Below are 15041 nucleotides of genomic sequence, written 5' to 3'. Positions count from 1 at the left end.
GTCATTTGGGAAGGCAGAGCCTCCCCCCACCTAGCATACTGGGACTGTTCACTAGCAGCCAGCATGGGAGGTCAGAACACTGGGATTCTGTGCCCAGGTCGGCCACTCACTTCTTGTGTGACCTAATGCAAATTCCTTTCTGATCCTGGTGCCCAATTCGAGGGAGCTGGGGCCCCTCAGAGGTGCAGAGCACAAGTCTAGGTGGAGCCCCTGGGAGAGCTGCACCTCTAAAAATCAGGCTCATGCCATCTCAAGTTGGCTCCCAAAAACCAAAGGCCCCCAAAATCAGAGCCACTTTGAAAACGCGAGTCTAAACTTTGCAGTTGCCTTCTTCCCGCTGCAGAGTGGGTGTCATGCCTGCTGCAGCGGAGTGTGCGGGTCAAGTAATTAACATCTGGCAAGTGCACTGGAAGTGGGCACGAGTGTACAGTATTGGAATGGGCATCCAGGCTATTTAAAAGGGTGTTTTAAAAGGGCCTCGTGCATCAGTCACTGCCCTGCTACTGTGGCAGCAGCCAGAGGCCCAGGCTCTTTAAATCACAGCTGGAGCCCTGGGCAACATGTTCTGGGTGGCACTGAAGGGCTGGCTGGGAAGGCTAGCTCCTGTCCCTTCCACCCAGGGCCCCATTCCATCTGGGGCACAGAGCGGGGCCCTCCACCATCTCACCCAGGAGCCTGGCAAGTCTGGGCTCCAGCTTGGAGAGAGGCAGGGGGAACAGACAGTACAACCACATGTTCTTTGCTGGGAGCTGCAGCAGAGACAAACCCTGCCGTTGGAGGGATCTGGCTGCATTAAAGAACCATTTGGCTGCTTAAGACCTAGTCACGCGCTGCTCCTGCATTAGCATCGCTCCAAAGGGGCAGGGAAGGACTGGCTGCTGCGTGGCTCTAGAGTGACCAGAGGTCCTGATTTTAGGGGCACAGTCTTGACACTGGAGTCCCAAGTGTCCTCAGGACAAATGCAGTGTGCGGGCTGCGTTTCCAGGGAGTTTTCCACTCCGATTACCATGGAGCAGCAGCTCAAAGCAGCCTCTGGGGGTGGCCAAACGAGGCGCTGTCTCCCGCTTTTACTTCCTCCTGCATGTCTGACCGGAGCCTGCGGACACACAGGCTGCACATGATTGCAGGGTTACTGCCCCCAGCGAGGAAGACTGGTGGCCACAACCTACAGTTCCAGGAGGCTCAAGAGAACAGGCCGGGCTGCAAGGAGGCCGCCAGGGCATGATCTGAGACAGACCCTACGACTTGCCCAGTTAGGGGCTGGACCTCGGGACCACCCTGAGCATTATTCTCTGTGCAGAGCAGCAGCAGCAGCAGCCTAGCAAGCCTCAGTGACGCTGGGCCACAGGTGCTTCTGCATTCAGGCAACCTGCAAACATCTCCTAAAAGTGTCAATAGCCTCCCCTGTGCCCCAGGGGAGGGAGACACCCCCCAGCCACACTGCCCAGGTTCACCAAGCTGTTTGGAAAGCTCAGCGATCCCAGCCTGACTGTTGGGGCGGTGGCAAACCCCACAAGTCAGAAGCTGGCTCCAATACGCTGCTGGTCCAATACCGCCAATACCCACCACTACAGAGACGGACGTAATTCTGTGCTTGTACCGCACCGATCACAAGCTCCTGCTTCACGGGTGGGGCTCTAAGCACTGCAGCAACACAATTATTCACAATAGTATCTGCTGGTTGGTGCAAGCCGCTCATCCAGTGGGAGGGGCTCAGGATGCAGGGCGTGGTAGCGTGAGCTCTTGCTGTGGCCCTGTGAGGCCTGGGCAGTAGCACTCCATGCAAGGTGAATAAATTATTGCTAATTATTCTGACAAAGTGTCTTTTATTTAGAAGTCCAGGCTCAAAAGGCGCTTGCTGATTGGCTTTCGGTGATGTCATATCCTGAACAATAGTACAGTGTAGAGATAAGAATTTTCTCCTCTTTATTTGGAGTATAATTTTCATTGTATGCTGGCAGTAACCCTCCCCCCCCTGCCCCGGACCTCTCGCTGTGTGCGCCTGAGAAGATGAAATGCAGTGGCCTTTGCTTCTTACTCTTGCAGTGAAGCCGTGGCAAGCAGTTTTAATCCAGAAACACACTGTGTTATGCTGCTCCATCCACAACCCCCTCCCCCCATGTCCTCAGGAAGGAGGGGGAGAGAGCTGTATTTTTTCTTTTTGGCTCACGGTTACCGAGAATCAGCCTGATGGCAAACATGGGATTTGCTATTTAGAGGCTGACACCTAAGAAGTGCAAGCAACAGCAAGGGACCCGTCTGGAGTTCCAACAAGCGGGTGTGAGCAGGGCTTTAACCAGAGCAGCGAATTCCCAATAAATAATGTACTTGACATAATTCACCCTTTTCTCCTTCTCTGCCAGTTGATTTGCCAAATTCTCATCGGTGCACAAAATAATTTGCATGTTTTTTCACGGAAACATTCTCTCCAAGCAGGGCATTTCCATGCTCACTGGGTCTCTTTCATACATCACATGCTAGCGTTTCTCTCCCCTCGTTAGACGTGCCATCTAATATTCAACATGAAATTCGCTTTTGAGAAACATTTAGGCTTTCACCTTTGCTTGTTCCGAGGGTTTGTGCTGGTAAAGGCTGCTTGCTACAACATCCACAGAAAGCAAACCTGAAAGCACTGCGACTGGGGTTGAACTGGAACGCACTCTCAAATTCAAACGGACAGGCATTTTTCCGTTCTGTAGGATGTCCAGGTTTTGAATGTATCTTGTTTTGAAGCCCCCTGAAGCTGTTATAACTGAGGTTCAGCGCACACATGCGTGTGCACACAGAGGCTGAGGAAGGGTGACGCAGCTCTGTTGTTTCCTCCAGCCAGTAGGGACGCTGTGGTGTAAATGTTATCAGCCACCCCTCCTGGAGCACATCCCTCCCTGGCAGTGTCAGGGCCACGCTCCTATCGGTGTGCTCTTTAGAAAAGTGTCATGAGAAAACAGGGATCTGGTGTTGCCCTGGAAGCTTTTCCCTTCAATGTCTGTACAAAGTCGTCTGTCTTACATGGGGGGGCAGAAAGGAAACACAGGCACCATTTGAAAGATGCTGCCTGCTTTGTGGATCTCCCAGATGGCTGCTCTGGAGAAATCCGATGTCAGACAATGCGTGCTCGGGGCGGTTAGATCTGCCATGCTCAGGTCTGGTCCACCATTAGAAGCTGACATAGCGACATCAGTGAGCGACTGAACCGATGCAGCAGAGATGCAGCAATGTAGACAACAAATGCTTCCATTGACACAGCTACTGTCCGTGAGGTCTGGCATATCCCAAAACGGAGGTTGACTTAGACTTCAGGGATGTGAGACACTCACACACCTGTAAGACATAGCGAAGCAAACCTAAGCCCCAGTGCAGACACCACTAAGTTGACGGAAGAATCCTTTTTGTTGACTTAGCTACTGGAGCAACAGGAAAACTCATCATCACCGTGACAAGCGTCCAAGCTTTGGCATTACAGCCACCAAGGCCATCGCTGGGCCACTGGAGTGACTATAGTGTAGGTGAGCCTACCAGGAGGTGGCGTACCTACTCTGGTTGAAAACCCCCTTCCATTGGCATTTGGTGTGTCCACACGACGGGTTTATTCCAGCGGGGCCATGTAAGGCAGCCAAGTTACGCAGAGGGTGCTTCCCAGCTCTTCAGCTGAAGTGGATTTGCTCAACCGTGGGCTCCATGAAGACAGCAGGAGCTTCATGGAAACCCCTGCATGCCAGGTCCTGGGCGGGTCACAATGTTCTGTGGCAGAAAGCACAAAGGACACCGCCGGAGGAGCAGGTGTGAGAGGCCGAGTGGAGGACGCAGTCTGAAAAGAATTTGACAGCTGGGTTTCTCAGAGAGGCTCCTTCTAACCATACCCATGGGCAGCCTGTGTTAGGAGGTGGCTTGGCTGGCTGCTTTGAGATTAAACGGGAGCTGGGCTCAGACCACAGCTTTTGGATCCAGACATACATCTACAGCTGAGACTTTGCCCCAGTTTGAGGAAGGCAGGAGAATGGAGGGGGAATCCCAACTCAATCTGTCAGCTGGCAAAAGAGCATACTCTCTGCCTCGGTTTCCCCATCTGTGATATCAGAGTTTACTGTAAAGCACTTTGAAGTGCCCAGAAGTCAAAAGCTTTGTTGTTGTTATTTGCCATTACGTCGCAATATGTCACAGAGACAGCCCTGAGGTGGGAAGCTCAGAGTTGTAGGTGAACTCCTGGATAGCTCAAGGGAAGAAAGTTTGGATGCAAAATTCGGGTTCAAGTTTATCTCCAATTTCAAAACAACTCTATTGGAAGAAATGAGAACAAAAGGGAGATAAAACACAGCACCAGTGGCTGGCTAGAGAAGATCAGAATTAGCATTGCAGGCCTAATTCTGCTACTCTAACTCACTGGATGTAGGATTTTGCTCAGGGTATGACCCCTATAAGCAGTAGAGAAAGATCTGGCCCATCTGTTTACCCCTTGCCTTGAACTGAAATTTCGTGTAGCATTCCCATTTTTAATGAAGCTGTTTTTGATATGTCAATCTTTCCCTCCCTTTCACGTGTGGACATTATTAGACCCCCGAAAGGCTGTTCTGGGATGATATGAATCACAGTGCTGAATGTGGTATTTAGTTTAATTAATCGTGGCTGTCAGATAATGGTATTGATCTCAGATTGAGAGGTGTTGTGTTGGCCTGGATGATAATTAAAGCAAAGTGGGGAGTCTTAAATGTTTGGGGAGGACAGCTGGAAATTGCAGTGTTATGGGAGAGAAACACCCAGGTGCGTGTGTGTTTGTGTGTGTCCATGTCCCAAATCCATTCATCTGAAAAATCCAGCCTCAACACCACTCAGAAGTCAGAGGTCTTTCCCCAGAAATTCTTTGTTTCTGTGTGAGACAAATGTTTTATGGAACCGAGGCCTCACATACGTGAAGGAAGCGGAGGAGATTATTGATCAGAAATGCTCTGCTTTTGCTTGAGAAGCAAGACAAATGAGGGTGGTTACTAAAAGGCCAAGGATAACAGAATGGTTAGGAAAATGGCAGATGTCCTTGCATTAGGTAACCCCCTTGTCATCTCTCAGGAACACATTCCCTCCCATATGCCTCTCAGCATCTCCCCCTTGGCCAGCATCCAGCCAACATACAACCTCACAGGTGTGACACCAGATCTACAACGGAGGAGCTTTGGGGCAGCTCTGGTGGGATTTGAAATTAACCGGTAGGAGCTGCAGGAGGACTGAAAGGTGCCCCCGTCAGCAGAGAAGGCAGATGGAGCCAAAGCTCTGGCTTGCAGTCTGTGCACACAGGCCAGCCAACCCACTGCTCCCTGCCCGCGGGATCCCCATAATCTCCCAGCACAGGCCTGCTGTTACAAACACTCTCATCACTAACGCAGCGGGTGTAGGTAGGCAGGGAGAGCGCACCATCTAGCAGGGGGCTAATAAAAGGCCTGATGCAGAACAAAAAAGCCTGTCAACTGGCATGAGATGTGCTCCCCCCCAGGAAATTAAAAATGATACCCCGTGGTGTACACTGTGTTCACAGCGGGATGGGATGGGCCCTGGGACTGCTGGGGGAGGGCAGGGCTAAGCCGGGATAGGAAGAGGCATCACAAATCTCATCTCTATTATCTTTGGAACTAACAGACGAGGCACTGTGTAGGGGCTAGCTGGGCTCCTCGCGTCTCCATGCACGCCACTGCCATGTGCTGTCCCTGGGAGCCCTGCCCGGCAGGGAAAGCTCAGAGCTGGACAGTGCCCCACAAGAGCTGCAGGGCCTCGTTTGCAGGACGGGCTCTGATACATCACGTCCCATTTCCAAAAGATCTAAAAGACGTTTCCATGGAAATGGGAGGAGAACAAGCTGCGCAGCATTCGGCCCCTCTCCCCTTTGGACTAGGGCCAGCGGAGTCCAGGTAGCTACTGTAACAAAATCCACTAACGACCCTGGGCTGTAACCTAATCGCTTTTCTGTCCCCTCTTCCCAAGAGTGGGCAGCCCAAAGGTCTCTAGCTTCAAGGCGACTCTCCCACTCTCATTTTCTGCCTGTTATTGTCTGTTTCATGCAGCAGATTGTCCCTAATCCATGGAATAGGAGCTGTTGCAATAAAATGGGCAGCAAAGAATAGGATTTGCCATGCTGTGAAGCAGGGAGGGAACGGAAGGGAAAGCACACAGCGCCCTCTAGTGCCTTTTGGCCACGCTCCAGCAACCCCCGGGGCACAGCTCCTACACACAAGATCCACAACAGGCATGCACACGCGCACACACGCACACACCCACACCCACCCCACTGCTGCCAGTTGGGCTCATCCGTTAAGTTTATTAGAACTCCTTCATCTGCCAGATCCGCAATGTTCATCCCTCCCCCCCCCCCCCCGGCTCCCCGTCACAAGTGGCATGTGGAGTCAGATTTCCTTCCCTCCACCGGTTACCGGTGCTACATCCCAAACCTCTGGGCCAAATCTAGTGGCCTTTCAATGCCCACAGGCAGCTGAATCCCTACTCCTCTCTCAAGCCTCATTTCCCCACACAGCTCCCGTCCCCTCCCTTTCTACCAACAGTTGAGCATAAAGCACAAATGGTGTTACCCAAGGCTTCTCTGGCAGCCAGCGCCTGGCACCTGTGCAGCAGAGCAATTCCAGAGTTGGGGACCATCACTTCCCCCAATTTCCCATGGAAAACACAGTTCTACGTTTCTTCTGAGGGTGTCACATCTTCTCTCCGTCCTACCAATCAGCGAGTGCAAAAGAAATAGGGAAGTAAGGCCAACCCTGAGGGGTCAGGCTAACTTCTCCCGGCCACTCTGACCTGGGGTGGAAGCATTGGCACCATTGTGTTCCTGAGGAGCTGCAGGAGAGGAGCAAGGCCAGCCCCTCAAAGAGCTGGTCACTGTCCTAGGGGTTAAATTGGAGGGTTTTTATCAGTCTTTGTGTTCTCCAGGTTGAAGGGTGAAATCCATGTGAAACTTGTCCAATTCGGACAAACTCGGAAAAGACTAAACATGTGATTCAAGGTCTGGAAAACTCCTACCTCATAGTGGCTTTTCTGGAGTCTGCTCTCCCCAGGCATTGGATGGGAACCCTAAGCACCTAACTCAGGGTTTCTGCTTTCCAGTGATTTTTCAGGGGGCTCAGAGTCCGATGAAGTGTTGCTCATCATAATGCCAACGCACCTCTGTGGAGCCAGGCTCCTGGCCCTTCCCTGGCTCTGTCGCCTTCTTTCCTGATCCTGCACAGAGCAACCCTTCCCAGAGCTTCTCTCCAGAGGTCCAGCTTCTTGTCTGCCTGTCCCAGGCTCTCCGTGTGTCTCTCCCTCTCTCCTAGCCCCTTTGCCAGAGCTCCCTTCGCAGAAGAAGATCCCAAGACCTACTCTCTCCCTTGAACAGCTTCTCTTCTTCTGCCCTGCAGTCCTTGGTTAGTCACCCCTCCTCTCACCTGGGACTCAGTCACCCACCCAGCTCCTCCCCACAGGGGCCTTTCCTAAACTGGGCCTGGCTGCCCCGCCCAGTGTAACAGGTGCATTAATTGCTCCTGGCTCCAGGTTCTCCGTGTGTCTCTCCCTCTCTCCTAGCCCCTTTGCCAGAGCTCCCTTCGCAGAAGACGATCCCAAGACCTACTCTCTCCCTTGAACAGGGTTCTTTGCTAGTGTGGGAGATACCCCACCTCACACCACCCATTTCTAATTGCTGCCACATTGTCGTGTGCTCCCTTCTTTATTGCCAATCCAGGCTCACTAACTTTTAAGTTGTCCATAGCATTTAAATAGTCTATTCTGCACCAAGGAAAACAACAACAAGGTGATTTGCCCTCTAACTTTCAGGCCCTGGTGAGATGTGACCACAGGGCCCAATTATAAAAGAGGCCCATGATGCTGACATTTTTGTTTATTCTTGTGGGTCTACATTTTATAGCAGGTGCTGTCATTGCCTGGAGGGTACTTGCTGTCCGTACTCTTTCTCTGACTGTGCAATGCATTCTTTCTGTGGCTCATGCCTAGTGGGTAGAGCACTAGCAGGGGACACAGGAGAGCTAGGGTCTAGTCCTAGCTCTGGCACTGGCCTGCCGGGTGCCCTTTGCTAGCCACTTCCACCTTAAGGAGTAACTGGTGGTCCCGGTGGAGCTTTTCAGCTCTTTTCACTCATATCCAGAGCTCTCAGATTGCCTTTCCCTGTTTCCTGGAGCTCTACGGGCACATAAGTGCTTCGTGGTTATTAACCTCCAAGAGTATTTCCCATGGTCCAGCTTCCCACCTGAAGCGGAGGCTTGCTTTCCTGTGCTCTTTTAGCTCAAGCTCTTTATGGGGGCATCACCTCTTACTGTAGAGGAAAGCAAAGAAATTCCCTCCAGGGCTGGCAAGTATAATAATAGGCTTCTTTTGTCTCCTGACATTTCTGGGACAAAGCCCTGCAAAGGACAGGCTGCACAGGTAATGGGGGGAGGGGCTGACAGGGTGAATTCTGTGATTTTCAAACCTGGAGTACACGCTGACTAGCCATTTTCCACATCTTACTCCTCGCACAGTCTGGAGTTGGTCTAGGTGTTTTTGCAGCCATTCCTTCTCCCTGCCTCCACTCACGTGCTCATCTTCTGGCGAGTCTCATTTTGGGCAAAGGATTTCATTCTGTGGCTGCCTTCCACAGGCTGAGACCTTCTCTGGCAGCATTTGGCTCTTTGTGGGTTACCCGCTTTGTCTGGGGGACACCTGGTAGTTGCCAGCTTTTTCATTCTGTGCAGCTGCTTCAGAGGAGGGTGGAATATGCATGATACTCGAGCTGTATGTGAGATGCCACCTTCCCCTGCTCTCAGCAAAGGAAAGACAGTGGAAAACATTAAGTGTGGCAAAATTTTCCCTATTTTGAAATAAAAAAAGCTCACATTCATCCATTTAGAGAACCTGTGTCTTCCGGCAGTATTCAAAGTAGTGCTTGTGCGGGACTTGAATGATTGTATCAGTTTTGTGTTAGCCCGTCACATTAAGGTCAGTTTCGCTCTCTCAGAATAAGGAGGAGATTTCCATGTGCTTGATTTTCTACTTCTTCCATTGCCTGATCACATTCGGTTCCTTCCTCTGTTTAGTTCACTGATATTTCTTCTTCCAAATCGCTTTCTGTTCTCCTCCAGGAGCAGTGCAGCTAGCTTGTGTGAGAAAGTGGTCATCTGCGGGGAGATGCCTTTCCCTGACAGATGGAGATCAGTTTTCACATGCACTCACAATTACCGCAGTTGGTTCCCCTTATACTTGTATCAAATTTTCTGCCACTACATGCTGTTGCTCAGCCAGGTGATAAATGCCAGAGACAGCTGTGCTAAAGAAAGATGAATCTACTCAATAACTAGTAAATAGACATTATGAAGAAATCTCTCATGCACCAATTTTTCTGAATGGTGCCAGTTAATATACAAGATGCACGCAGTGTGCGAGCAGTTTGTAATATGGACTGTGCAGCATAGCAGCAGTTTTGGGGCTCTGCCTGGTGATGTTTCTGAAACAGCTCTCTGTTGGCTGAACACCACATAGGCGCATGGCAAAATCCAATTTGGTTTTTCAGCAAAAGTATTGATGAAAACCATGCGAAAGATGTGAAACTGTGTCAGTCAGAAGATCCTCTGTGCGGGGGCTAGGTCTGATTGTTACTGTCTCCACTTGCTGTTGTTTCGGTCCCTGGTACAGTTTCTGTGCTCAGTTGCCTGAGAGATGCAGCAAAGGGGGCAAAGGTGGGTCTGGGGCTCCTGGCAAGGCAAGGGCACCCCCAGGAATGCCCTCTGTTGCAGGACGGTGAGGAGCAGAGCGCCCTAGGCTGGCCTCAGTAGCCCTGTGCTGCTGCTTCACCGGGGCAAGTCTAAGTGAGCCTAGGAGAGGAGCCCACAGCTCATGTTCAGCACACCTGTGCTAGCCTACCCCACCATGACTGGCTGTGCAGCGAGAGCCATGAAGCCACACAAGTGCAGTGCTGACTCCCTCAGCAAGGGGACAGAGTGAAAAGCAGCATGTCCTCAGTCCATCACCTGCTCCAGCGCTGCCAAACTCACAGGGATGCATTGTGTGTGTATGTGTGTGGGGGGGAGTTGAAGACCCCCCTGTAGCTCCTGACTGGAGCTGGATGGCATAATGGCTGATACAAAGCTGCTCCCCCCCAAAAAAATTTTTTTTTTCTGAAATGACGACCTTATTTTAAATTATCCATCTTCCAAAACCAGGAGCATTTGAAGTCAAACGGGGTGGGGAGGGGGGGAAATGTATCTGCTCTGTGTTATTTTCTTCTGTAAGCGCACATGTCTCTAACATGTTCCCAAATTCTGTAGAACATTTAAACAATTGACATTTCAGGGTTTAACATTAGATGTTTATTCAGAATTTAAATTCTGGGTTCAGACTGTTAAGCAACATAATGAAGTGATTTAAAACCAGACACACACACCTTTCCTGCGTGATCCTGCTTTTGATAGACTACACTGATGACACGCATTTGGCGATTGCCAAGACTTGAAAGTAGTTGTTATTAACACATCACCATCTAATTAGGGAACTTCGCAGGAGGCTGGGTGTTCACAGACTTCCTTTTCTCTGCTGCTGACAGTGCTTGGATGAAAGTCACTTGGTGTTTTGTTAGGTGACAAGTGAAAATGAGTTTTGTGGCCAAACCACACAACTTGGCACAATTTATTGGACTCGGCAGCTCAAGAGGCATTGGCAGCACTGTGTGTTTTATGGGGCAGAGTGGCAGGGGGTGCTACACATCAAGATTGAGGTGCGTTTGGCAGAGCAAAGGTGGGGAACCTTACTCAATATCTGAGAACACAAAGCTCGTGTTTTAATCAGTGTTTGCCTGGTCTTCCGTGCAGCTCGACACAAAATGTCTCTTTCTGAATATTTATTAGCATCCTGCCCAAAAGCTTCTGCTGCTGTTACATGTTCTATTACTCTGCCGCTAGAACAGATACCACTGGCTAACAAACAAATCCCATTCCATTGCCACTGGCTATTATGAACTATCACTTAAGAAGTGCCAGAAAATTGCACAGCACTTCATAAGCAGGAACCGAGACCTGGTCTCTGCCCCCAAACCATTTACAACTCACATTGAACAAGGCCCAGACCCAAAGGGAAGGGTGTGGAAATGTTATTGGAGAAGAGGGAAAAGTAGGAAGTAGGTGCTAAAGGATTGGTTTGATAGAGCAGAGTGGAACTTATTAGCTACATGTGTGTGGGACCAGCATGATAAAAAACATGAAGCCAACTGTACATAAAACAAATCAGTTCTGCCTGTTACATAAAACTGTGCAAATGATCAAAAACGGAGACAGCATGAATGTATTCAAGCCAAAAAACATAATTCATTTCTTCATGGTTTCACTGGAAATTTGAGGTTCCTGCCATCATCCTGTCCCTGCTGCATCTCTTCCCCTCTCATTCTTTGGCTTCCCTCTTGCTTGCTCAGCTGCTTAATAGGTATCTAGCTTTGCTGGCTAAGACAAACCCACCTTTGCAAACCTTCTGTGAGCCTATGATCGCAAAGGCAAACTCAAAGTAAAGTCTTTAAATGTTCACCACTGGTAAAGGGAGAGAGCTCTGAGTGGCTAACAAAGTAAAGTCTTTAAACGTTCACCACTGGTAAAATAGTGGTAGAAATGTAGCCGTGTTAGTCTGGTGCAGCTGAAACAAAAAACAGGACTGTGTAGCACTTTAAAGACTAACAAGATGGTTTAATAGGTGATGAGCTTTCGTAGGCCAGACCCACTTCCTCAGATCAAATGGTGGAAGAAAATTGTCACAACCATATATACCAAAGGATACAAATTAAAAAAAGTGAACACATATGAAAAGGACAAATCAAATTTCAGAACAGAAGGGGGATTGTGGGTGGGGGGGGAAAGGGAGGGAGGTAAATGTCTGTGAGCTAACGATATTAGAGGTGATAATTGGGGAAGCTATCTTTGTAATGGGTAAGATAATTAGCGTCTTTATTCAAATTTGCATGTAAAGTGTCAAATTTAAGCATGAATGACAGTTCAGAGGATTCTCTTTGAAGTGAAGTCTTAAAAGGTCTTTGAAGTAGGATGCAGGTAATCAAGTCGTTGAGACAATGTCCTTTCTGGTTGAAGTGGCAAGAAACTGTTTTTTCTTTGTGATCCTGTCTGATATCTGTTTTGTGGGCATTGATCCTTTGGCGAAGTGTCTGAGATGTTTGTCCAATGTACATAGCGGATGGACACTTTCGGCACATGATAGCATAAATTATATTTCTGGATGCACAGGAATATGTGTTCTTGATCTTATAACTCACTTGGTTGGGTCCAATAATGGTATCAGCAGAGTGAATATGTGGACAAAGCTGGCAACGGAGTTTGTTGCAAGGGAAGGTACCAGGGTTGGTATTAGTGTGGTATGTCCTGTGGTTGTTGGTAAGAACCATCTTGAGGTTAGGTGGGTGTCTATAGGAGACTATGGGTCGGTCTCCCAGAGCCTCTCGGAGTTTAGTATCCTGTTCCAGTATAGGCTGTAGTTTATTGATAATGTGTTGGACAGGTTTAAGTTCGGGGCTATAGGTGATGACAAGTGGTGTTCTATTGTTGGTTTTCTTGGGTCTGTCTTGAAGTAGTTGGTTTCTAGGTATTCGTCTGGCTCTTTCAATTTGCTTTTTTATTTCTCTGGGTGGGTAGTTGAGGTAAAGTTGAGTTCACCACTGGTAAAGGGAGAGAGCTCTGAGTGGCTAAGAACCACAAACTCTGCCTGCAATTTCCCACAGCTCGTTTACAAGCCAAGAGGAAACTGCATCTTTTGTCTGTCTCCATACCATACTTTCCCCCCTTTTCTGTAAGCTTGTCCAGAACCAAGCAAGCTCAGCTGCCTTCAGTTACTCAAGACCATCCAAACTGGCTTCCTCTTTCTTATTTCCTCCTCTAAATTGAACAGTTAATACCATCAAAATGAGACAAGGAGAGGATTTTCATTATAAAAGAAAAATTACATGGAAAGGACAAGATGAGATGATTTAAATAACTCTATTTTAACATTCAAGTTTCACAAGCATTTTTTCTCCCCCATCCCCCACTTTCTGGAAGTTTAAGAAAAGGTTACTGTCACGTTACTGAATTTGAGGGAAGCAGCCAGATCACTGCTGCACCCATAGGTGGGGGTGTTGGCCCCAAAAATGGTATAAAAGGGGGCCATGTGAGGTGTTGAACAGAAGCTCACTGTCTGCTAATCCTAGGTACGCTGTTCATGTGTTTGTATAATGTCTGTGTGTGCAATTATAAGCATGTATTTGTATGGATACTGAATATTTCCCTGCATGTGGTTGAGCATTGGGCAGGGCCCGGCCTATGGACATGCTAATCAGCGAGGCCCTGTGGGACAATGGCACTCAATGGGCCAAGGACACACCTAAAGAACGAGTAGTGACTCATACCTAAGGGCTACCAGCAGTCAACACAGGAATAAGGTGGACCAGGTGACCTGCGATAGCCAAGAAGAGACCAGGAAGGAGGGATAAATAGGCCATGTGGTGGTCTCCATCTTGGTTCTCAGCTCAGCACTTCATCCCAAAGGCAGCATTGCAGGGATCGAAGAGCCCGGAAGACCTGTGGACCCATCCTGATCCTAGGATGTGCAACAAGGACTTTTGAGCCAGCAGCTGTAACATCTCTGCTAGAGCCTGCATCGAGAACTGGGAGATTTGATGCATGTAACGTACTATCCTTTAACAACCTTACTCTCGTGCTTTTCTTTATTGTAATAATAAACCTTTAGATGTTAGATGCTAAAGGACTGGCCGAGCGTGATTTTTGGGTAAGGTCCAGAGGGTAAATTGACCAGGGATCTGTGGCTGGTTTCTTGGAATCGGACAGAACTTGTTCAGGGTAGGTGGGATTGGGTGCTAGGACCCCCCACCTGTGTATGAGGCCCAGGGCCATCTGGGGCACGGATATTGCTGGGGTGTTGGAGGGGTTTTGCTCGTGAGGCTTCAGGCAGGCAGCTGAAGCGCTCTGTGGGACTGGTTTGTGGCCTGTTTGGAGAGGTCACCAGTCTGGGGGCTGTAATGAGCCCTGGATTTGAGCAATTCGCCCTGAGCGGACACCCTCAGCTGTGCCCAGACACGGCCCGGTCCATCAGTTACTAATGGTGGTCTTAGAATACAGACAAGTTATTGCTAACAAGTCACACAATGTTAATGTGATCTATGCCATCAAATGTCAGCAATGCCCCTCTGCCAAACTGGACAGTCTCTGTGGGAAAGAATTAATGAACACAAAGAAACCTGTTGGAGAACACTTTAACCTTCCCCGGGCACTTATTAATGGATCTCAAAATCACTGGGTTGTTTCAGGCCAATTCTACAAGCCAAATACACAGGGAAGAGTTGGAACTTAACTTCATTTACAAGTTTGATTCCTATCAGAGAGGAATGAATTGGCAGCACACTACCATCCACATCTTAATGACTTAACCAAACAATGGGTACTTAAAGAGGTGAAAATTATCAACTTTTTGTAACTTGAACAATCTACAAAAGCGACGAGGAGTCCTGTGGCTCCTCGTCGCTTTTGCAGATTCAGACTAACACGGCTACCCCTCTGATACTTGAACAATCTAATTCACTATTTTTAAAAAAAAATTTCCCTCTTCCTTCCCCTCCTTCACTTCCCTTACTTATTCTTGGATCTAGACTTTTAATACTCCAGTCATCTGAAGAAGTGTTTTGTGCCCATGAAAGCTCATGATACCATCTACATGTTTTATTAGTCTTTAAGGTGCTCCTAGACCCGTGTTTCTTACATTTTTTAACACCAAGGAACACCAAACAATAATTTTTTATGGGGAACACCAGGGATTTTTTGTTGAGCAAAAAGGTTCGGGGGGGGGGGGGGGAGGGGGGAGTTATTAAACAAAAAAGTCGCCTGCCCCTTTAAGGGCAGCCATTTTGAATTCTGTGCTGCTCTCCACAGCACACCTCCTACAGCCTTAAGAAACAATGCCCTAGACTATTCCTGGTTTAAGTTTTTCCATGTATAGACTAACTGAGCTAGGTTTTCATTGATATTTTATCTCTTGGGCCTGAG

The sequence above is a fragment of the Pelodiscus sinensis genome, chromosome 14 (genome assembly GCF_049634645.1).
Source record: "Pelodiscus sinensis isolate JC-2024 chromosome 14, ASM4963464v1, whole genome shotgun sequence".
NCBI lineage: Eukaryota > Metazoa > Chordata > Testudines > Trionychidae > Pelodiscus > Pelodiscus sinensis.
The sequence above is the reverse complement of the archived record's forward strand: the minus strand, read 5'-3'. Positions refer to the sequence as shown.